The 25,912-nt window shown below is 36.9% G+C and overlaps 1 protein-coding gene and 1 pseudogene across 1 annotated transcript in view; both read left to right on the forward strand.

The window, feature by feature from the left end:
* The window catches only part of bru3 (CUGBP Elav-like family member bruno 3), an 825,259-nt gene that overhangs the window by 231,716 nt on the left and 567,631 nt on the right, over positions 1–25,912 (forward strand). The gene's annotated exons all lie outside the window — the stretch shown is intronic.
* LOC106641474 (glucose dehydrogenase [FAD, quinone] pseudogene) lies at positions 5,301–7,255 on the forward strand (annotated as a pseudogene).

Genomic DNA, 25,912 nt, shown 5'->3' on the forward strand with positions numbered 1-25,912 from the left:
GGCGCTCGGAGGAAGGGGGGGTCGGGTTTGCGGAGGCGTCCCGCCGCTACGTGAGTGTTGTGCTTTATCTTGGTCCTGTGCTACCAAGAAATATACACCTCCTACGAGGAATCGAGTGTATTAGCCGGACTGGGGACCCGATATTGTCGCTGTTTTCGTGGCTGTACGTACTGTACAGTTATTTTTTTTTCTTGCACGTGGAAAATACATTGATTTGTCGGGATGGATGAGTTGTCCATTGGTAATTTTTTTTTATTAGGATTATCTTGTGAAACGTAAGGTGAATTACTTTATAGTCACCGATCACAATGGAACCCTGTACTTCACGTACAATTTTTAGTTTTTTTCTGCGATTCTACTCGTTCTTAATTTTTTTTTTTTTTTACACCTTGTGAGTCACTTTCACCAAAAAAAAAAAAAAAAAAAATAGAAAAAAAAAAGAATAGCTCAAAGAGTGTGAAATATACGGAATACAAATCGTGGACGGGAAAAAATCCACACCCCAAGAGACGGATATTCAAACATTTGCTTGGCATCCTCCGGACCGTAGCTCCGAGCCATTTCCGTCTGATAAAAAATTCTGCTTACAATTCTCAGCGGGCCTTTTTGCAATTCAGCCGAGGTCATCGCGTCGTCGCGCGATGAAAGACGTCGTCTGATGGCGAGAGTCTCGTCTAAGCTTGCTTTCAAAATTAGCACACGCCTTTTTTTTTTTCACCCGGACTTCAAGTGCCACCGAGCGATATAATATTCTTTTCACGAGTGTGCCATAATTGCCATTCAACAGCTGACGTTTTTACCTGATAAAATCTTATTCTTTGAGGTGCGGATATTTTCATGGTTTATGCAAAAAAAAATCGCGAAGTACTTTCCACATTGGCCCCAACCCTCATCACGAATTTTCCCGGCACGAGGGAGAGAAAACGCGCGTAACAACAAACTCCCTCGTATTAGCATACACATGAAATCCGGTGGCATAATTTTCGGGGATATAAGGCACTCGGCTTTATACGCTCTTTAACGCGGCAGTTTGGGTCTAACCAGCTTGGTTCTAATTGGTCAAGCCCCGCGGCTAAACAAGCCATAAACTAGCAATTAACCTCTCGCCCGCTCTTCCTCCATTTGCCCCCTCCTCTTCTGGCCTTGGCAGTATTATCCTCCAGAGGGAAAGAATCTTCTTCCACGCGTAATTAACAAAGCTTGCCAAGCTCGCACATGTGCCTTTTAAGGAAATGAAAGAAGAAGAAAAAAAAAAGGTCATATATTGTTTAAGGAGTTGGTGAGATTTGTTGAATGGAATTTAAGGGTCGTTTGTCGGGCGGGAAAAGCCGGTTTCTTCGAGAGTAGGAAGTAATACCTCCGAGGAATTGCATTAGCACGTAATTTTTGGTTTCACGAGTACAAGTCTGCTCTAACCCTCGCAGGGATCTAACTCGTTGGGATTAACTTTCGTAGCAGCGGCGCTTCAGGTTTATATCTACTAATTGTAAATGATATTTTCGCGTAACTGGTAGGGAGAAAAGCTGGAGATACGGGCCTGGGGCTGAGGATATGAATAATTGTTTGAAATTGAAATATTGGTTTTTGCTTCAATTAAAAAACGTTTTTTTTTTACATGATAAAATTTTGTTCTACGTTTGATACGAACGGCCAACAATTTAGGACAACCGATACATTGAAGGTTGCACCCCTTTGGTATACACCTACTCGTCAGAGATCAATATTTTCAAGCAGTGAAAAAAGTATTGCTTAAAATTATAACGCCCAACACAAGTGTACAGGAACAAACATCAAACAAATTATCGAAAATACAAAGACAGACCATTTAAAAAAATATTTATGACAATAAGTGGAGAAATTATAAGATTTTGCATCTAGCGTTAGATCGAATAAGAGTTCAGTCATGCCTATATGCTTCACAAAAACTTGTATATCTAGTGTATCTATCTTTGTCATGCTACTCTCACTGTTATGTCTCCGAAATTTTGGCTCAAGTCTTGTGATCCCTGAAATTTAAATAAACTGAAACTTACGATTTTGACGTCTTACATCGTAGTCCTCTGGAATATAACTTCACTCTCTTTATTTTTCTTAAAGTGTAAAAGCTATTTTGATGATACAGTACCTTCTTGGAAAAATTTGATGGCTGTCTGTACTCCATATAAAGTTAATAAATACTGTCGTACACAGCAAATACTGCAGGGTTGCTTTAAAATTAAATAACTTGAGGTCCTGTATAATCCCAAGTCTTTTGCTTATAGTTACTTACAAAAGAGGATGTAAATCATCATAAGAAAATTAAAAATATGGGTAGTAAGTAAAAATATTTAACAGGAAACATGATGAACGGAGTAGAAAAACAGTATAACTTGGTGGACTTACTGAAAATCATTTAAGATTCATATTTTTTTACTTGATTCGTATGGTTTCTAAGTTTTCATACGTTCAAAATCTCATATTGACCATTTTTCGCCAAACTCTACCACCTAAATAAAACATTCAAGTTCTAAAAAACTAGATTCTGTTTCAATAGCACAAACAAAAGAGCAAACAAGAGTCGTGTATCAAGTTACTCCGAGCGAGACAGAAAAGGGAAAAAAAGAGTCCTGAAAAACCAATTACACGTCGATTTACACTTTAATCTTGTGACCTCGTGAAACAGAATCGGAACATCAAAGAGCATCCGGTTACGAGAGAAAAAAAACGTACAGCCAGTCGCACCCGATTCGACAAAAACATACTTGTCACGTTCTATTCGACATTTCGGCAAACCAACACCTCCGACGACGGACGAGGGCTACAAATAAACCCACCAGCTTCTTCTCACCCTTGGACAGCCAAGTTAAACGAAAACTTTTCACAGAAAGGAAAAAAAAAAACCCAGAAGAAAAACACAACCTTCCAAAGATAAACCTAAGAGATGGTATACAGATAGTGGTTGAGATGAGCCGCTCCAGGTGTGCTGGTGTAAAGCAAAGATAAATCGTCGCGAGGCGCGCTTATAAATACGAACTAATTGAATTCTCGTTTCCCCTTTTGAAAACCCTCGCCCCTACCTGGGAAACTCCTTCGCGGTGCAACGTCGGTCGGCCCTTGAATTATTCCGCGTCTCGTATGTATACATCCACGAATATTAATATCTCCGGGCCTTCCAGTCTCCCTCGGCGGCTCTCGACTTAATTGCGCGAAATGGGATTTCGCGATGTAACTGCTGTCGCTGCTTTGGCTGTCCAACACGTCTCGTTCGAGAACACTGCTCTCCCGAGGTTTGAGGGGCACTGTACGGTGGGCTCAGCCCCACTTTGTTTGAACGTCTTTGATTTTGAGCCCAACCCTGTCACGTGTCTGGTAAGCTTTACCTCTGATTAACAACACGAAACTTACACCTATGTGGATCAAAACACAGAAATGATTGAGACATGGTTCAAAAAATTTAATTTCATTTAGATGGGGTACATCTTCGAGAGCCTTCACCAATTAATAATAAAAAAAACGTGCTTTACGTGTCTCTTTGAAAAAGGTGATTCGTACTCTTTTTCGGCCTTTCTTTTAAATTTTCCGACAGCCAGTCGACCGATCGTCGAAAAGACGAAAGCTGCGTGATAGTAGAACGAGGAAAAAGAAAAAACTCGGGAAAAAGGGCAAACGAAGGGTCTGGGAGGAGGGAACACTGGTATAGGCCGAAATGAGCTGCGCCTTTCATACAGCGCCAAAGTCTCGGGGAGCTTTTAATTATTCTCCGCCTCGCGTGCGGACCGACGAGATTTAATATCGGCCGGAGGATGGGGAGCTTTTTCACACGTGTACTCTCGACTGTACGTGGGCCCTCCTCTCCTCCCTTAATCCAATAGGGCAAAGAGAGTTCGGAGGCTGTGCCGTTGCTGTGGAGCCTACAGACGTCTCGGGAGGGTTATTAAATTTTCACGGCTGGCAGACAGTCTTAAATATCGATTTTGTAAGCGAGCGAGAGCCTCCCCCTCGTCGTGCTCGTTTCTGCTCGTTCTTTATCCAAGAAACGGAAGCTTTAACTCTCGCTCTATGTACATGCTCGTCTTTGACTGTTGGCTTGCTATTAAACTTTGTTTTTATATCATTTTTCAGGTAATTTAATGCGGTTAAAACACGATTTTTGTTAGTTCATGAATCGCAGGTATTGAAATTCGATTGATGAATACACATTTCAAGGAATAGTTCTAAATTTTTATAGCGATGAATTAGCTCACAATAAATTGTACAAATGCTTAATTTTTACAATATGTTATAAGTAATCACCAATTCTTTGAAGAACATTTTTGTATATACATGGGTATTACTGGGGCTTTGCCCCTTTTCACACTGTGGAAGTCAATCTCTAATATTGTAAGAATCAATAATAATTGCTCTGTTTTTTCCCCTCAGCTATTCAATAAAACAACTAATTTTTCTAAAATATGAACTCATAACTCCAAACGATTCGAAACGTAGTACATCTTCATGTATCTGGAACACGATATTTTTTATAGTCTTGTCAAGAAATTTTTTGTTTTACTTTTCACAAAATGTTCAATAGTATATTATTCGCTATATAGTACTGAACTGTCCTGTACTGCAGACGTAAAGAATGTTAAAAAGCCCACGTTTGGTTACGGTTGCATTATGTATTAGAAAAATCGAATTTTTTGCTGAAAGCTTTCATTTTAACTTTGAAATATTTGCCTTTTTTTTACGTTCAAAAGAATATTACAAATGCTGTTTCTGAGATGTGACACATATTGTAATTTTTTTAAAGATAGACATTTTTCACTTTTGAAAGACCAATTTTATTGAATAACATGATTTCTAAGAACCCAGTACTTCAATAAATTATTTTTTAACGAAATTTCGGTTAAGATTTTTATATTGGTTTTTTTTTTTTGAAAATCGAAATAAAACGATCCACTTACAACTGGAATCTTTATCTTTCATGCCATACATGTACAAATTCTATCAATTTCTGCAAGAATATTAATTTGATCACATGCATCAATAAAAATCCTTATCGATGAAGATGTAAAAAGCAGTAAATTAAGTTAAGCTACAAGACTTTATTTTATCACACAAATGGAAATAACAAAAAATTGTGAGTATTCGATTACCAACAAAAAGTCAACATGAGATTGCATTACACCACGTCTTTCCGTCATTCAACTCAAACGAAATATGAGTCATCGAAAATTTTGTTTGTTAATGATGATATTTTCATAATGAATGCTGCGTACTTGAAAGAAAAGTGCTTTCAGCAATAATGAGCGAAATTCATCAGTAGCAAGTCATTCGCAATCATGGCATGGTCCATCGCTCAAAATGAAGTCGTATGCTCGCCAAACTCATGTAGTTTGCCAGCGTTGCAGTTCATAGCATTTCTAACCAATTATCTTGGTTATTCATTTGACAGTCAATTTGTGAATAACAATGAAAAGACCATATCAAAGTACGATTTTATCATCGTTGGTGGTGGAGCTGCTGGTTGTGTTATCGCAAATCGTCTCAGCGAAATTAAAAATTGGAAGGTAATTGGACAACGCAAATTATTGTTGTGAAAATGTAATTATATGATAACTTAAACTGGTCCAGATTTTAGTGCTTGAGGCAGGTGATGAAGAACCAATATTAGCAGAGATGCCAGCGGCGGTACAATTCGTGAGCCAAAGTAGCGTTGACTATAATTACTATACTCAACCAGAGGATCACGCATGTAACGCTAGCAAAAATAAAAGGTGTTATCTCCCACGTGGAAAAGCTTTAGGAGGGTCGAGTGTCATTAATGGAATGATGTACATTCGAGGAAATAAGTTTGACTATGATACGCTTGCAAGTCGTGGAAATGCAGGCTGGGGATGGAAGGACGTTTTACCTTATTTCAAAAAATCAGAGAATCTCAGGTATCCTGAAGTAAGCAAAAATATTAAATGTCCGTTACAACCACGATTTAAATTTCTCAGAAAAATTCTAAAATCTTTTACTCTAGATTTTAGAAAAATATCCGGATGCTCATTCAACTGGTGGATATCAAACAGTTCAGGGAGTGCCCAAGAATAATGTTAGTGACACAATTTTCGAAGCTCTTAAAGAAGTTGGTTACGCAGAAACAGACTATAATTCAGGCGAACAGCTTGGGTTGTCGAGAGTCCAATTTACTCGCATAAATGGAGCTCGTCAAAGTGCTAATGGTGCTTTCATCAGACCTATCCGCGGAAGAAGATCTAACTTGGTTATTAAGCTGAAGACACAAGTTACTAAAATAATAATCGATGAACGTAAAAATAGAGCCATTGGTGTAGAGTATGTGACTGGAAATTCTCGAAGGATACAAAGAACTTTTGCTTCGAAGGAAGTAATAGTTTCGAGTGGTACCATAGAATCGCCAAAGTTGCTGATGCTCTCTGGGATAGGTCCAGCGGCAGAGCTAAAAGAAGCTGGTATCAAGATAACAAAGGAACTACCTGTAGGATCATTTCTTCAAGATCATACCTCTATTAGCCCAGTCTTGGTTGAATTTCCCAGTAATTTTACTGAGACATTGACGTATAATTTAGTTCAAAATGATATGAGCTACTGGCTTAGTACTCACGAAGGGGTAATGTCAGAGTCAGGGATATTTGATCCCCAATTGTTCCTTAGAACGTCATTAGAAAGTGAAAACAAAGTTCCAGACATTCAGACATTGTTCATCAAGTATTTAGATGCAAAATCTGATTTCAGATTGAGTAATTTCTCGCCATACTACAACAGATTTTTAATCGGAACTCATCTAATGTCTCCCAAAAGCAGTGGCTCGTTAAAGTTAAACAAAACTGATCCTATTTGGAGTCATCCATTGATTTACATAAATTATTTGAAAGATCCACGTGATCTTCAAACCCTCGTCGAAGGAGTACGAATAGCAAATAAAGTACTAGAGACGTCAGTTTTTAAAAAAGCAGGATACAAGCGCATACCGATTCCAGCTCCAGGTTGTGAAAAATTTGACCAAGACTCGGATGAATTCTACAAGTGCTTCGCTAAGAATTTTGCAGGTACGGATTACCATCCCGTAGGTACTTGTCCAATGGGTCCGAAAAGTGATCCAACTTCCGTGGTGGATTCAAGATTACGCGTACATGGGATATCTGGCTTGCGTGTTATTGACGCATCTATTTTACCCTTTACTCCCAGAGGAAATACGTATGCACCAACTTTAATGATTGGTGAAAAAGGAAGTGATCTTGTGAAAGACGATTGGTTGAAGACGAATTAAAGAATAATAATAAAACATTATAAAATATAATAAAGTCCAAATTTGTCCAGCTCTACCATACAGTTATTTAAGAATTAGTCACCATACTTACAATATGGATAAAAATTTTATCTACGATGATATTTTAAGCGATTTTTATACTGTTTTTACATAATTTTTAAAAAGTACTTTAAAAAACTTTTTTTTCCTCCGAACTTTGATGTTATCTGACTATTTTTAATGTAATTAGTAATTGATCACGTAACACACTATTTAATAAAAAAAAAAAAAACTTTTTAAATTAGTTTGCAAAAAGCTTACGATGATTATGCCAATAACCATTAATGAATAGAAAATCAGAAAGTGAAAGTAAAATGACAATTTGAACCCTGCTAGTTTCGAAGCTACTTAAACCTTATCATAGTTAAGATCCTATGGCTTGCATGATTCTGAGACCTTTTTTATAATGTGCAAATGTGTGTATAATTTTTTTTAAGTTAGTACATAATTAGTTAGTTTTTTTTAATTCATGCTCGTACACAAATTTTACTTTCTCATGCACATATTTTGATTTTTCCCACCATAAAAAAAGTTTTCAACAGATTTTTAGCAAAAATTTTTTTAATTTCTTACCTGTCTTCAAAGCGTCGTAATTGAGGAAGAAATTCTTATCTTTCCACAAATGTATTAAAAAGATTGATAGTGTTAACACTTATTTGCAGATGCTATCGGACACGTTTGCAAAGTAACTTTCCTCGGTGTAAAAACATGTAAATCAAACATAATACATAAAAAATACATACCGTCAATTACCGTAATCACCTCCAATCAGTCAACTCGGTAATTTGCAGTCCCTCGCAAAGGCACCTTGCAGAAGTACGTCAACTCAAAAATCGCACCAAAGACATTGCTTCCTTGCCGACCGGAAGACCGCACGTTCCCGTCGCCAAAGATAACGCCACAGGAAAACCCGATCGTCACTCCCTGACGTCAGTTTCGAGACACAACGACCGGGGATTTATTAGGGTAATCTGCTTAAAGCCTCTCCCTTAGCTCCGTACTTCCCTGGGCTCCCGAGCTGTCCGTCCGTCCATCTATTCGTCGCTGCGACGTTTCTCTCCACAAGCTGCCCTATGAAATAAAGGATTTGATGGGGCTTGGGTCTCTTTAGAGCCTCGTATCTCCCTTGCAAATAAAGAACTTTGATTGAAATCATTCGCAAGTTGGCTCGTTCGTTTTATACGCGGACTATTTTGACACGAGCTTTATCGAGGATTTACTTTTATAGAGAGTCCCATATATACCTGCGGAGCGTTTAAATTTTAGGACTATTGCTGTTCCCCTCACTAGAATGGAGTTGAGTCCTAAGATGATATTCATGCAAAATTTAACAACAATCATGTGTTATAATAATGGATCGTTTTTACTTTTCTGATTTAAGTTCCAACACTGTAAAATCTAAGTGTGTTAAAGGGTGTTGGGTTTAAAGCGTGTAATCGAAATTTGTTTTTTATGAAATGCATTATAGTAGTCTTGATTCTTGATAATCGTTTTAAGGAAAACCAAATCAATGCTTCGTAAACAATTTCACCTAATTTATTAACTAAACTATTTTTTCATCTACGATTGACTTAAAGAAGGCTGTAGGAAGTAAAACATTACTGTCACAGTTTTTACACACTACAGCCTTTCTACATTTATTTTTCTCATCCAAATGTTTTTATCTTGATGAAACTGGTTAACCTCTATATGCACCATAGATTTGGTTATTTTTTAAGTTATTATTCACGCCTCCACGATGTATGTTTTATAAAAAACAAAATTTTTAACGACACACGTTAAACATGTTCTGTAACATACTTGGATTTACAGTGAAATAAGAGCAAAGTTTGTATAAAGGGATAGAGTTTGCGGACGAATTATTGATGACCACTTTTATGTTCTACAGTCTTAGGGTTATTATTGAATCAAACGTACGATATTGCAGTTTGTAGAAGAGTACTGTTTAAATTCTTTTCTTAATTGTAATGAAGCTAAAAATTCAAGATCCAACGATTTAGAAACATTAGTAGCTCACAAATGATGGAAAAATAAAAAATTCATCGGACCACAAATTGCATAACCTCAGCGTCATCCAACTTCCGTCCCTCAAAGATAATAAGCGAAAGTTTCTCGAGGGAAGCCCACGCGCCTCTTGTCATTTCCCGCATCTGACTCCGACCCATCGATTAAGCCGTCAATCGATATCAGACTCAGCATCTGGATAATTACGTTATCGGCAGTAGCAGCAGCCAACGACGAGAGCTCTTCCGACAAGCGTGAAATCGGCTACACGCTCACGTGCATATACGTACCACCGGCTCAATTTATTTACGGCCTTCAAGTTGACGTTGAGTCTCATTTTGTTTTTTTCCATTTTTTTTCGAGAATTATCAAATACAAATTTTTGCAATCAGTATCGAAATACGTTGTTAATTTGGCCGTTTCTTTTGTCGTTCAATTCATGCGTCAAACAATTATGTTGTTTGTGAGTTGCTATCAACTTTTCTTCGATGTTTCAGGTTAGGCCATTACTCAATTGTAATTTTAACACAAGCTCTTGAAAAGAGAAGTTGTTCTTTCAAAAACACTGTCATAAATAATAATTAAAAAATAAGTATTGGATAAAAAACTATTTATAGAAATGCATCTATCTGTATTTTTGTTTTGCAATTATGCTTACCATTACTGCTTATTACATAATTTAAATTACTACGTATTTTTTAAATTTATTTTACGTTTATTCACTGTATTATTATTTGAGTGCCAGATATGGCACAGCTACAAAGCCTAAATAAAGTCTAATCTAATCTAATCTAATCTAATCTATCAATTGTCATTTTTTAATGTCAAAGGCATGGACGAGCATCCATAATGAATATTACAGTCAAAAGCTTTTAATCCAAAGTCCTTTCACTTTTGCAGTACTATTTTTTTATCCGTGTACGTATACCTGCAAATAATTAAGAAATTTTCACATGTTTCTTTGCACTCAATGTATCTCTCTTTGTTCTTTGTTTCACGCTTTTACGGTCCATCTCACCATATTTATCTTCTCGTTGGCCATTTTCCTCTCTTCTCTATTCTTCAGTTTGAGTCTTCTCTCTCAGCAGCCACTGTTTCCTTCCCGATCTCGTTGCCCCGTTTTCTCTCCAAAGGGCGGGAATAAGATTTTACAAGACATTCAAAGAAAGACATTAGACAATACAAAGAAAGATGCCTTTCGCATCCTCCGTTTTATCTGCCATTCGAAATGTCACTTACGCTCGTATAAACGAGAAAAAGCTTTTTGCTCCGAGACGCGAATAAAAACAAACTTTAAATCCTTTCTTTTTCTCATCCGAGCAAGAGAAACTAGCCTAAACAAGCTGATCTCGCGCATTATAACACGGAAGCTCCTGTGAATCTGAAAAGTTCCACTTTATCTCTAATGACAATAAATTTCTCTCAAACGTCCAAATAAGTACCCCCAGATTAGACGATACATGTACGTATATCCTATTTCCCGAATTCGAGTTGTTTCTCCTGCTACAGCCACGGGCAAAAGGGATTACAAGATCCGGACAATAGAAGGACTCGAGCAGCCCCGGAGCTCCCCTTTTGCCAGTGAAATACAAGATATCATCTCGGCCTCTCAAGAGCGAGATAGGCAAGGACCAGCGAACACTTCTCTTCAATTAGAGGTGGCCGTGGATGAGGAAACGTTCGTACGGAGCAGAAGGAGGAGGAGGAGGAGTACCTGTGTTCTTGTCCGACGCGCGCGAAACGCTAACTCTGCAAACTACCGGCCCGATCGAGATCACCACGTTGCTGCTGCCGCTGGTGGAAACTTTGCATGTACCAGTCATACGTGTATAGTAGCCCTGCAAGTTTGCTCTATCTATATATATCTCCGTGGACCGTTGCCGGTTGTTCGTTGCGATTGGTCTTGTATTATCCCCCTCCTCCGCGCACCCTCTTCCACCCCCCCCCCCCGGTTTGATTGTTTCCGATGGTACGTGGATGCAAAGTGTTTCGGAAAGCTCCTTTTGCTTTCGGGGGTGTTGGGCAGTTGTTGTCCAAAGTTGAAACGGCTATCTATGCTCACGCTTCTGAGCTCATTGCGACGGGGAAGTACTGCATGTTCTCTCTACTTCTGAAATTTTTTATTTTATCATACAAAAAAAGAACTTTGTTCTGACATACGCGAAAAACAAAATTTAGTTAGTCTTACTACAACGGGTGTCCAAGTTTATTGTTTGACCGATTAAAAGAGAAATTATTGCTATTACTGATGTTCAGTTTATGCATGCATGTTTACTTGTCATGGAATTAAATAAATAGTTTTTCCAACTACTTGATTATTGAACTATTTTTAACTGTATTTATTGCAGTTGGATTTATTGATAGATGACACTCACTCTTTGGTACGTTTGAGGCGACATTTTTTGCAGTATCTGGAATATATGTAGCTTCTGAGATTATAATTTGCCTCGTCTCATTTTAAACTGTCACAGAAATATTTTTTATTATTTCTAGCATAACTTTTTGCACTAATTAAACTATTTGGTCTATTTAGATTTTCAAGTTTTTATGATACTGGTGATACATCTAGACATTTATTTCTAGTGAAACTATTTTCACACGCATTTAATAAACATGAAAGATAAGACTTGGTATCAAATTTCACGTCCTCGTATAAGAACGGGCAAGGGATGGACGTGAGGAGAGGCACTGCAAATCGTCTTTGTGCCATTCTCTTTTCCTCCCTCGCCTCTTTCTCTCCTCCTCAGCATATACACATTTACGTCCGATGGTATAATGCTTGCAAGCTATCTATATCGCATCCTTCGGGAGCTCCGCAGCTTTTTACCCCAGCCTCTCCTGCGCTCGAGCTTTTCTGACTTTTTTTTTTACTTCTTCTCCAGACCCCCACGCTATAGCCTCCTTTTGCCTCCTTTGTTTTCCAGCTGCTTCTAGAGCCTGTAATGCTCTGTTGACTTTGAAGACTTCGCTCGCTCACTTGCCGAGAAGAGTTTAAGGATGTACCGGATTTCTTTGGCTTTTTTCGCATCTTTTTTTTTTTTTTTTTTTTTTTTTTTTGTAGGTTTTTGCGTGTTTGCAGTAAAATTGAAATATTTACTAATACTTCTTTTTAACGTTAAAGTTAAAAAAACATTGGTATTTGGTTGCAAACCACAATTTTTAGGTTATGTCGAACTGTTTATTAGAGAAACAAATTAAAAAGTTTTTTAATGAATGGAAAAGAGCTATTCTAAAAATACCAGCTTGATAAACATGAATCAATACACGGCAACTGTGTGCCCAACATGCAAACAACCGAACTTTTTTTTCAACCAAATAACTTTTTTTTTTTTGCTTCCGTTCAATAATAAAACACCAAAGGTCGTGTTGTTGTTTGAAATCCCAGTTCCAAGTAATTTTTAACACCGTTAATGCATTGCTCTTAGAAGGGATTTTTCGGAAGCCTCAATCATTTATGGAAACGGTAATGTTGCCCTCTGTCTTTGTACCTACTTATATAGATTAAACTTTTGAACTCTCTCCATGGGTGGAAAAAAACAAAGAAGGGATGAAGTTTCACTAGCCTGCTCCTCTTCTCCCACCACACCTTCCGTTTTTGTTTTTTTTTTTCTTTCTTTTCGACTCTCTTCTCTTTTTTTCAAGATGCACTTTCTCCTCCGCTAAGTTTAAAGTGCATGAGCTATCTTTTTTTTTCTTCTTCTTCTTCTTCCTCTCAAAGGTCTGGAAGAAAGAGCTGCAAAAAAAAGTTTAATTCCCAATTAACTTTTTTGTTTTTGTATGTGCTTTTAATTAGCTCTTCAATCAAGTAATTAATTTAGTGTTCTTAGCTGAGTAAAATGAATTAATGAGAGAAGAGTACGATACTTTTGTGCTTTTCAAGGTGAATCTGTGTTGTTGTTAATTTCTCAGTACAATGCTTGATTACCAAATTTTTTTTACTAATTTTTAGTACTCTTTAAAAGCTTATCAATATGGTTTAAAAATAGAATAGAAATGCATGCATGATTTTTTCTCGATGGCGTCATTTTTATCTGATTCAGATATTGTACCTAGATCAGTTTTTTTCTTTTTTAATTTTGGTGAACTTTTTTTCCGTTGTAACAATTATAATAGACATTTATATACTAATACCGTATTTTCTTATTCTATAGATAGTTTGAGATTTTTTGAAAAGAGGTCTGTATTCTGAACGAAAAAACAGTATTTTCAAACTGATTTCAGTGATACTTTGTTGTGGAAAAGATGGTATTACTTTGAATAAGCGAATTAATGCGGACTGTCTGATTTTTTGTAAAAAATTGTAATTGTTCTTATAGTTCTGCAATTGTTTCACCCTTAAATTTTACTTAAAAGTAATATTTCCCCAACAATTCCTACCAACATTCTTTCACACTTTCTTCTTGAAACATTATGATTTCAAGTACTATACACATTTCAAAAAATTCATGAAAAGACTTAATGGCAACATTTTTATTTTAAAAGCATTGACAGAATCTCATCGATCGAGCACAAGCTCTTGTGCTAAAAATCGTCAGTCACTCCAAAACGAGGTCACGTACTTCCCCCTCCCATCTCCCTCGAAACCTTTCAATCCCCAATACATGACGGAAAAAATTTCCGAGTTCCTCCGAAATCTTGTACCTCGACTCTCGACTAATACCCTCTGATCTCCAATGTTTCAAGAATAGCAGAACGAAATGGCTTGAAATTTTTCGAATTCATGTCAAATGTACCATCCAATAATCCGTTGGAATCATAACCTAAAATATAAAAAATGTTTTGAAAAATTGAAAGTGCTCTCTAAATAGTCCTCCAAAAGCTAAAAAGAAATGTTTCATAAAAGCCCCTGGCTCGGTAAATCTTCATCCCCATGAAGCAGTCCACTTTCCTCTTTTATTTTCCTCCCTTGCACTCCCGCCTGCCGTATTTATCTAATAGCACTGCGACAACTCTCGAGCCTGGGTTTTCGCGCACACTTTACGCCCTCATTATATGGCCACTTTCCTTTTTCTCGTTCCACCTCTCTCGAATCCTGGCCCCCTACAATGGATCGCTCGGCGTGTCTTCAAAATAATTAAGAGTTCATTAAATCGAGATTGATTGCCGGTGCTTAGGCTCGGCTTTTAAGGAAAACGACCCCGGAACTTTCGTCTTCTATCGCCTTCGTCCTTCGTTTTATTTCCGCTAAGCTTTAAGTTGGACATTACACTCAGGTCTAATTCAAAGAATGAGTTTTCGCTTGTTCCCATCCCGTTTTTTAGAAGATAGTCTTAATTTCTCTGTATATTTGTGGATATTGTAGGTTATGTTTTGAACAATAACTAAGACATATAGAGTTGATGTATTGATTTTACAGTTTTTATCTAGAGGATATTTTGGGCTATGTAGCTCAAATAGTTATTAGGACTTCCTTGGCAACATCTAATCGGAATCAGCTTAAATTATTAAGGTAATTGATGCGAATGTATATATGTATACCTGTTCAAATTAACGTTTATTGAGTAATTTGCTACATAAATTATTGATAATTTACATAATTTCTCATCGAAACAGCATAAAAAACTTATAAATCACATAGATCTCGAGAAATATTTAAAAATTCTGATAAAGTTCAAAAAGGTTAGGAAAATTTTCACACTACATAGATATACTGAAAACATTGCAAGACACACAAAAATTCAAATATTTAAAAGACGGCTCGACTAAATAATCTTAAAATTTAATATGTTATAACTAAAAGTATCCGTAATAGCACATTCGTTTTTTGAGAAAATCTGTTGAGTGGTTTTTTTACATTTGATTTTAATGTCTGTTTTTCACGGGGTTAGTTTTTACTTCCAATGGTAAAGAGTCCATCTTTGAAGCTTTGTATCTCAAAAACGGCACAGGCAATATTTTCGAAATTTTAACGAATGATGTGTAGCGGTATAACGAAGCAATCCCCAAGGTTTGAAGAAAATTTGTAGTAAGTCGATTTATGGACTAACTACCTTAACATTATTTAATAATACACATAAGGTAAGATCTCAGAAAATAGTGTATGAAATTGCATGGAATCAATGTAATCATGAATTAATAAGACCACAAAAAAAATCATGCATTTGTTGAAAAGTGTTACTGCGATATTTCTTTTGACATAGTGATAATGACATTTAAGAAAATTATTTCTCTCTTCAATATGTATAAGACTGTTTTACAACATAGTATGTAAAATGTCTCAAAAAAACTTGATGTAAATTTATTTATGTCTCAGTGATATGTGAAATAAAAGTAGTGCTTTACATTTTATAAAATAGTTATAAATCTGTGGTGTGTAATCCACATTCACAGGACATAACCTCAAAAAAATTTTAAAACGCTAGTGCTGAGCGTTATTTCTGTGTTTCATTTTCAAGAATATCCATTACAATGATTTTTATTAAACACACACGCAACAAGAATTTTGAGAATTTCCATATCTTCATAGTCGATAGTACAAAAGTCGTATCGAATTCAACTCCCCCATCAGCTGAACCAAATATATACATTCAAGTCATCAGAAACGTCACTCCAATTTAAGTTAAAGTAACTCCAACAATTATACGGAGACAGAAAAACGGGAAAGTAGACTTGCTTTTGTTTTACAACCCCGAAAGAAAACTCAAAGGTACGTGAAAGCTCACAAAGGCTAAGAGAGAGAGAGAGAGAGACTACAAAGGGCTACACGTGAGAGCGCCTAACTTTTAGCCTTAACACGGAATTGAAGGTAATAGGCCGAAGGAGAAGAAGAAGAAGGAGGAAAAGGGGCCGCAAGAGATTTTCCATTTATGAGCGAGAGCTAAACATCATAATACCGATCGATAAACGCGCTGCTCTTGTATTTTCTTTATCCCCCACTCCACCGTCGTTTCCTTTCTTCTCTCGCGTACCTCCGGAGGAGCTCCGTCTTCGGCTTCTTGCGACGTTTAAGAGGATTTGCTCGAGAGTTGTATAAATAAGTCGCGACGGCTCGTTTCCTCGCTAATAGGCCAAACGCTCCAAAGTTTCGACCCCCGGACAGCTGTTAGTTACGGCTTGAACGATTGAATTAAGCTCCAAGGATGTTTTCTTTGTCTTGTTTTTTCTCCTGTTGGTAAATAAATTTAGCTTGACTTTTAGATGCATTCGATGGAATTTGGAATGGGGACGAGAATCGTCATGTATTATGTAGACTTAAGAATTTTCAATCGTACCATAAAAAAAAACTGACTAATGAAGGGTTTTATCCATGCTAAGATTGGCTAAAGATGGATACATGTCTATAAACGAAATGAAATTATTGAAAACGTTCACACAGAAACTAAAATAAACGTATTTTAAATTTATTTGAAATTGATGTAACCAATATTTCATAAATATACCAGCCAAAGTTTTGAAATCAATCAGGGAATCAACCTCTGGACTTATTAGCGTCATCCTCGATATTTGATTAAACATTTATTTTTATAAATGCAATAAAATCAATATCTTTCACGAAAAAAAATTTTTTTACCTTTCAATTCAAACTATTTTCATCATTTCTCAAACTCATACTTTTAAATTTTCCCACTTTAAAAAAAAAGCCACATGGTCAGTCTAAGCTAATAAAAATTTGAATAATCTTTTAAGAAAAACTGTTGAAACGAATTAGTAACTCATAATGACTTTCATGTGAAAACATGATTTTTGCTACAAAAACACGCATGGATTTATTTTGATCCAAATGATTAAATTAAATTTAAAGTAGTAAATTATGTATACGCAAATTTCATAAAAAAACTCATCCATCAAAGCATCTGTTGTTATAAAGTATTGAAAAAGACCTGAAAAGACTGAAAAAAAATTTAAAAAACGTGACGCAACACATATCTATCATAGCTACTTAGAAACAGGAAAAGGAACGCGCCGAGGAAGCAATTAAAAACTCCGTCCCAAGAGAGCAAACTGCGATTATTCTACAAGACGTAGCCACTCTACCCCTGTATACAGAACAAGCCAATCATACACACGCACGAGCCTCGAACAACAACAACAGTAACAGCTGACACCGACGCTGAGGACAAAAAGTGTCACCGAAATCGCGCTCTGACTTTTGACTCCCTCGCGCGAGATGCTGGATGAAAAAAGGGTGGGGAAGGCAGGGTGTATACGGGGTTAATTAGGCTGGCCCTAAACTTTGTCACGCAACGAGCAACTTGGCTCATTTTCTCGCGATGGCTTTTTTTTTTATTTGCGAGAGAAACAGGACGACGTCGTCACGCGTGAACCTCCGTGTAAAACTTTCGCGAGAGATGCTGGTGAAATTGGATGTGCCCGGTGGAATGTAGGTTGGAAAAGTTTGTTATCTGGTTACGTAGGAATGATTTTTTCGGCGCTTTGCTGTTTTATCGAGATGGACGTTCGAGCTCGAGCGGCTTTTTTTTTCGCTGGATTCAACTTTGGATTGTTTAATTGACAGCTGGACGGACGCTTGGCTGGTGATTGATTTTTGCTTTCGCGCACAGGAAGCTGTGTAATGGTTGGGAAAAAAAAGGAAAATGGTCCATCGATTGGGTGTTTTGGGAGATGATGAACTATCAGTTTTTGAAATGGTGTACTGGGCTGTGATAAAAATTTATACTCCCCTTTCTCTCTCAAAAAGTTTGAGGTTCGCGTGACCAGCCCCTTTTTATTCGGCAAATAGAACTGGCTACGTTTGTGGTGTGGTCAAGGTCGCACTGGCTTAAATGACCCTGTTGCGATGTAGTCAAATTTTAGATGTTGGTAGGAAATAACTGGAACGAAATCTTTGTTTATGAACTTTGATACAAAATAAAAATATGCGTCAATATTAAAGGCTAGGGATTAAAAAGATCATTGGTATTTTGTAGGCTAGGTGCAGAAAAGCATGTTTATTAAAACGAAAATGTGTGAACGAAGAACCTATGTTCACTCAGACAAGTTATAGTCCTTAATTTTCTCGTAGCATGTAAATTAAGTAATAAACTAATCAAGATATATATCAATAATTAAAAATGATCTAGTAACAAAACTCGTCCGATCTAACTACTACACAAATATTATATCTATCTACATAATATCGGTTTAATTTAATTTATGTTAACTAAATCAAGACCCTAAGATACCTCTGTTATTTACACTTGTATGGTAAAAAAAGCGGAATACATTGGATTAAAAACTATATAAAAAATTTAAATCAAACAACTAAAGTTGCTCTGTTTCTGTACAACTTACAAAATTGATGAAAAAAAAATTTATTTTCAATACAAAAATAGTTGGTTTGTCTTTTTTCTTTACACAGAATAATAAAACACATTAACCACAGCAAAATGTATCCCTCTTGCATTAACGTATCGATATCGCCGCAAACTACAAATCCATTGGCGATTAAATAAGGGGTCGCATGTAGAAGGAATCCAGAGTCACGAGGAGCTCGTAAAGAAGCAAAAAAAGTAACTTCCCTACAGGCTCCGACGAGAAAACCGCATTAACATAAGAATCGCCTAGTCATTCCTCATAGCAAAGCTTTGACCGACGATAGGAAAGAGAAAACGAGGAGTAAGAGCAAAAGTTTCACCCGTACGAGCGAGAGAGAAACTTGGCACGCGTGACTCTCGCGAGGAGTACCACGAGCCGAACTCTCCCTTGGGCGAAATTGAATATATCGGCTAAAATATGTATTTTTGTAGGGGGGCTAAGTTTTCTTCCGCACGGTGTATGCACTTGGGGCGGACGCGTTATCTCGAGCGATTTATCTGTATTATCTAAACTTGTAAGTGTTTCGATGAGGTATGGAATATTTCCCAAGGGTCAAACTGGGCTATTTCGTAATTTTATGTACCCTATGAGCTATTTGATAACGGGTGTAATTGATTTTTGGGGTAGGGGAAGCATATTCTAGAAAATAATTTTTTTGATCTGATTGTTACATTGCACAATGAATAGTAAGAGTGGAGAAGTCAAATCATCCTATCTGAAAAAGAAGAAGAATTTCGAATAAGGCCATTTGTTATATGATTAATAAAAAAAAAAAATAAAAATAAAAAACAACTTCATGAAATGATCTTTGGTTTAGATAAGCAGTAAGATGTAAAATATATACAATGGTATTAATGCCGTAATGTATAGGTTAGTACGTCACAGGCAGTATTTTTTAGCAGGACAAAAATAGACGTACAACTAAGTGGAGAAAACTTAATGATCAATCAATACTATGTGTAAATTATAAAATTTTTTATTAAAACATATATTCAAGAAAATATTAATGAGTGCGAAAAATATACCTGATGTGTCTAGTAAACTACAAATTGGAAGAGAATAACGTAGGTCTTACACCCAATAAGTGTAGATAATCGTGATGTATGATTTCAAAAGCATAAATGTATGGTGAAAAAATATGCTTAAATTATTTTAAACACATTCATTAGTGTATCTATGATAAGAAAACCACTGCGTAAGTAAACTATTTCACAAAAAAAAAACAATAGGAAACTTTTTAATAAACAGATGTAAGAGGTCAAGCACCTTTTGACCTATTTGGCTGTTTAATTATTCTGCCTTACAATTGTGAATTATAGATAGGGTTAAACTAGTAGATTTTATAATACTGAGGTATGTCGAAAGGTTTTTCATAAGAGTAAAAATATCTTGGGCTAAGATCTATTGATAAACCATACACCAATACAATTGTTCGTTGATAAAGATGATGTCTTCTAAGTAGGAATTGGTTATGCCATCTGTGACAATACTTCGCTAATGAGGATCGTCTTCATACTAAATAGAAACATTTAATATTTATGCCCTAAACAGCTGACAACAGTTATAATAATTACATTAACATATTTTACTATAAAATTTATGGTAGGTTCCAATTGATGTTCTAAGGAAATACAAAATGTAGTTTTTTAGCGAAGACATGGTCCGATCGAAACACCCTGTTTAGAAAACATGACATCCGTTCGAGCCCATATTCCTAGAGGGTGGTACCAAGTTGCACCCCGAGATAAGATAAAATGTAGGAATGGATTTGGCCATTAAATCCTACAGTCAAGTTTGGTCCCATAGCTATAGTTGGTATTTTTCGTAAGTTGTAACAGGATCAAACTCGACTACTCCGTCCTCAAACATCTCAGTAATGTTTAAAGAAATATGAACTAATTTGGTGTTTCCAAATAAATAACAGTTGATGGACTACTATTGAGAGTTAGATCTACAAAATTTTGTCGGCTTAACTAAAATAATCCATACCTGGACAGGTTATTTAATCTGCCTTATGTCAAATTAACGATACTCACCCCTAACTTTTCTCATTAAGGTCTCAGTAATTTCCATTCTTGTTGTTCATCTCCGTTCACACGATTCGCTCGCACGCATCCTCCCGTATTTCCCTGACTCCCCTAAACAGTATAAAAAGTATCTATCCAGAAAAATTTTAATATCCCCAAAGTCCTTCCAAGGAGTCGGCGTCTTGGTAGAGCCAGCCCAGGAAGACCATAACACCTTAACGAAGTTTCATTTCTCCTCTGGCTAGACTCTATTAGCGCGCCAGTCGTTCGGTTTTATGCGCATGAAAAAAAGTTTCCCCGAGACGATTTCAAATGCGACAGGACTCCCTTTACTCTATACACGCAGAGGGTGTATATACGTTCCCCGGAAAAGACTCCCTTGGCTTACTCAGCCGGTTGGGATTTTCATCCAGGAAGATTTCCACGCTCTGGACGAGCTTAATGAGAAGTTTATGCACGAAAGAGTGGGGTAAAAAAAGGGTGCGCCGTTCAGTTGAGGGTAAAAGCTGATGATTTCGACTAAGACGCCTAGTGGACCGTAACGCAGAATGAGCTTTTTGAAGTCTTTTGCCTTAAAGATCACGACAATGTGTTGGTCTTTGCGTATAAAGTTATATGGAATTAGAGAAAAAAAGTATTATTTTTATTTAGATGGAAGTATATGTGTTAGGATACAAATGAATGTCTATTACCAAGAGAGAAAGGTTTAGAGTAACAAATCTCAGAAAGAATCCTTCGTCGCAGTTATCATCATTTTTCGGTCCATTAGTAACAGGACCTCTAAGGTTTTCGTCAAAATATTTCTTTGCCCGTAGTGAATCCTTACTGTATTCCTTTTATAAATCTTGTTAGTGGATGTTTTCTATCATTTTTGTATCTATACTGCTTTGATACGAGTGATTCTTTTCGTCCAACCTATGTGTAATTAAAAAAAGTTCCTCATCCAATCTAGTCTAATGACATATTCCAAGCGTAGAAGTCTTTTACTGACCCTTTTTCAACCTCGAGGGGGTTGGTACTTGGCAAACTTTTAATTGATGGCCACAATAAGTGCGAAGTTAATTTCCCTTCTTTTTTTTCCTACCTTTTTTTATATTTGTACGTACAGATATACCTGCAGTATTGATGAATCGAGTTGTTGAAGATTTAATTAGGGGCTCCGGGCGCAAATGGCTTCCTCTTGCATCCATTCTTTCCATCCCCGTTCTTCCCTAAGAGATGTTCATTTCCAGGAAGTGGGTTTCCAATACAATTTAATCTTCATTCGTGACGAAAATGTGCGATTCAATTGTGAACAATGAAATTTTTTTTTATATAATCATGTAATCATTGCTTTTGTTTTGATTGAACTGGTGCACTTTTTGTCCGTGATAAATAAATAGGTATCCTTAAAGGATTTTCAGATTTAGAGTTTAAAATTTAATTGGATTATACGAATTCCGTAGTCTCTTGAGAAAAAAGAGAAATGGTCGAATTGCTGAATGAAGATTCCAACACTTAATAGTAGCTGTAACATAAGTCGTACATCTAATGATTCCATCAATTATTAAAAGATTTGAGACATTTTTCTACTACAAGTATTATTACTTGCAGATTTAATATTGTTACAACTTAAGATTGTAAAGTATGTAGTACACGTACGTAATTTTAATTATAATGTACATTTTAAGAATTCAGTTTTGATGACATGAAGAGAAATTAGTTCAACGTTTTATTGTGAATATCAATGAATTTTTAAAGTGTTGAAGTTTAGTAACTATTTTCACTTGAATCCCACGTATAATAAATAGTACAAGAACATAAATGTCACAATCAATGTAAGCAATGATTTTCTACTTTCCTCTCCAGCGATGAAAAAAAAAAAAAAAAAGAAAATTAAGCTTGACCGATTTTCGTGCACAGAGTGATACATTTCTCACACGTCCTTAATGTGGTGTGCATTTAAAATATTGTGCATCCATTGCAGAGTATTGGTCGTCGTCATTATTCAAGCAAAAAGCAATTGTGAAAAAGTGTCAAAAGGCCAGTAGGTCACACACGTGTACATGTACATACGTCACCACCGAGTTCCGTTTTTTTTTCTTCCGTACAAGTAAATTGCTAAGCACATCGAAGGTACTTGTTCTTTTGCTCCTCAACTTTTTTTTTTTTTTTTTTTTTTTATTGATACACTTACGACAAAAATGGAGCTTTTATAGGATCATAATCAACGCCCGTTACTGTGAAGATTACGGTCTAATAATTTTTCCATTTTATTTTTTTTTAGAGGAAGAATCACACATCTTTTAGATATTATACGTAGTAGTTAGGAAATTTTATCATTGTAAAAAAGGATTAATGTAAGAGATAAATACGTGGGTGTGACGTTTAGAAGCAACAAACTCAAAACAGAAGAGCAAAAAAAATAGAAGATTATAAGGGACTGACGGGGAACATTATCATCGAGCATAAAACATTGGTCGCATCAAAGGCATCTGATACAAAAGTATCAAAAGTCTCCTACCGACGCTATTAAATTTCACTTCGACGTCATGAAATCCATTTACCCGAGACCTTTTCAATATTCCCCGTCGAAAGCCTTTCCCCCCTGCTTTTCCCATCAACCCGCTGTCCCTCGAATGAATGAACAAACGCGTCCGCTGGTCACGATAAATTTTATTTGTTCCAGCCGACCAACGTCTCCCCGTATCCTCACCAACAACCATCCACTTTTCCGTGTCCCCCTTTTTTTTCTATCCTCCTCCTCCTCCTCCTCACTTCTCTTCAAGATGGAAAATGGCACGCGGCTTTTATGACGAGCCATTGTCCGGTCCCTCTTCCTCGAGTTTTCTTTGCTCCGCGTGTGCGCATAATGGAGCCTCCTATCGAAAATCGTTACGCGCCGATGTCAATATCCGCCACCTCTCTCGATTGTCGTCAATTTCATTGAGCGATGCTAGCTGTCCGAGTGCTTATACTCTACTATTGATCGATCTCTCTCTCTTTTTTTTTCTTCATCTGCTTTTTGTGTACTGTCTGACTGAGTTAATATTCAAAGTAGTCACTCTTGCATTTTGCTTGGTGTATCTTTTGTGGTGAGTGTATAAATATGGGAAATTTTGTTCTACTTCTACTGTTAATTCCAGTGATGGTAGAGCTGTGAACATTACTAGGGAACGCGATTTTAGGCTCGTGAGTCAATCGATATTTTTCTCTGACACTGAGTGTATTGAGAATATTCAGAATAATCACTTTTAACACCTCGAGCCCACTTACCGTGTAATATGATCATGAAAAAAGAAGAAGATAACTCTGCCCCAAACAAATGACATGAAAAACAGTTTAAAACATGAGAGTTTTTAAAAAAAAAACAATACAGTTTCATTCAAAGCTCAAAAAGGCCCCAAAGCTTATTGTGACCACCTTTGAACATTAACCTGCCCATGGTCCATTTATTTATAGTTCACTTGTCCAGGGTATTATTATGTAGTCCCTTTCATTTTCCTTGACAGCGAACACCTATCCCACGTGAAAAAAAGCACGTACCCTCTTTCTCCAACAAAGGAGCCAGACGCAGAGAGTATACATTACCAAGAAGCAAAGGCCAGCCGTGCGCGGTGGGTGGCGGGAGAACCGGGCGGCTCGTGTAATTATCGTAAGTGCCTCTGGAATTTCTTCTTACTCGGCGAGCGTCACCGGGGGAGTCGGCAAAGGAGCCCGAGCAATCCCTCGGCGGGAAGAACCGAGCAACGTCAACGTTGACGCCGACGTCCCGCGTGAGCAACCATTTTTCTCTCAAGTAGACACGGGGCGGATTACGTGCGTGACGCCGGTGGTTGCTTTAAATATGTCTGGCTTGGGTTTTACCCTTTGTGCGACCATTTGTATCGCGGTGGAGCGATGGGGTAATGGATTCAGGAAGTGGGATGTGTTGGGAATGAGTGACGACAAATGCGCGTATGAACAAGGAAAGACTGAGGTGGATGTGTCTTGGGCTCGAGGGTGAGGTTAATATTTATGTCAGGGACTTGGTGTGGGCTCACCTCGACGAGAAAAGTAGATACGGACGCGCGTGGTTGATGCATTTATAAAATGTGAAAACTGATTACTTTTGATTACGTAGTGCAGTATGTTGTTTCGAGAATTTTACCGTTTTGGATGTTTCAAATTAAAAAGGAATGGGACTATCGGAATTTCAATCAAAAAAGGAAGTATGGATTGCCAAAGGTAGAAAGTATCATTAAAAATAAATAGATACAACGAGCATGAATTAGGTGAAGAATCAGAGTAAAAAATAATATAAAATTTAAAATTGAGTTTTAAACTAATAAGTATAATACGAAGACACATAAATGCACTAAAAAAAGGCCGAAGACATCATAGAAGCAATGGCCTTAAATATACTGGAATCATGGATGCAAATAAATACAATTTCTTACCACTAGTGAGACAGGGAAATACAATGATGTAGGCAGGTACGGATTGAGCTTAAGAGACATTGCACATAATTATTATTAAAATTATTCTCATAAAAAGTGAAGAATCAATAAAGACACGAATGTTATCTCTTAAAATGAATTAAAGTTAATAATATGTTTGTCATCAGAACAAAAAAATTAATGTAAAAAAAATCTTCTGCTGTCCATGCGTGGAGGATGAAAAGGATTGATGTCTTTGTAAACAATAATTAGGTATACGCGTCAGGCATAAAGTCATTAAGTCCACCCACGCACACACACACAAGATGTCGTAACAAGATGACGAGTGAAAAATCGTATACATACAAGGGAACGCAAGCGTGTAATGATATGACGGTTCTCATGGCACGTCAATTACAAAATGATAAATTCTTCGCGTTTAGTGTGCACGTACTGATGTTTTCACGAGTATTATCACGCGTAATTACGGGAAACTTTATAATCACGGCAATTACGAAAGAAATAAAAAAAAATTTTATCATTACACCACACACACATCCCGTGAAACGGTTACGCACTTTACATTGAACCCTTTCAATTACCATTAAAAAAAAACTCCATACGTTCCAAAGAAACCTTGCGCGAATTTTTTTCGCGAAAATTTAATTAAAGCGCTCGAAAAGAAAAGACGCGCAGTGACAGGTTAAACTTCCGACGAAAAAAAAGCCGAAAGAAAGCAGGAGGGGGTAGTGGGAGTTTCCAGTGCAATTTGCATCGGCGCACGCGCTCGGCAATTACAAGCCGGCTGTTTACTCGGACGTAAGCGTGCACGCACATTCGCACATACACACGTGCCGGTATCCACGCATATACATGTATGGACAAGCTCGAACGTTTCATTTTCTCGGAGGATTAAGTAAGCCCTCGTCGTCGTC

The sequence above is a fragment of the Copidosoma floridanum genome, unplaced genomic scaffold, assembly GCF_036245765.1.
Source record: "Copidosoma floridanum isolate Cflo_tuat_1 unplaced genomic scaffold, Cflo_Japanese_pri ptg000025l, whole genome shotgun sequence".
In the NCBI taxonomy this organism is placed as follows: domain Eukaryota; kingdom Metazoa; phylum Arthropoda; class Insecta; order Hymenoptera; family Encyrtidae; genus Copidosoma; species Copidosoma floridanum.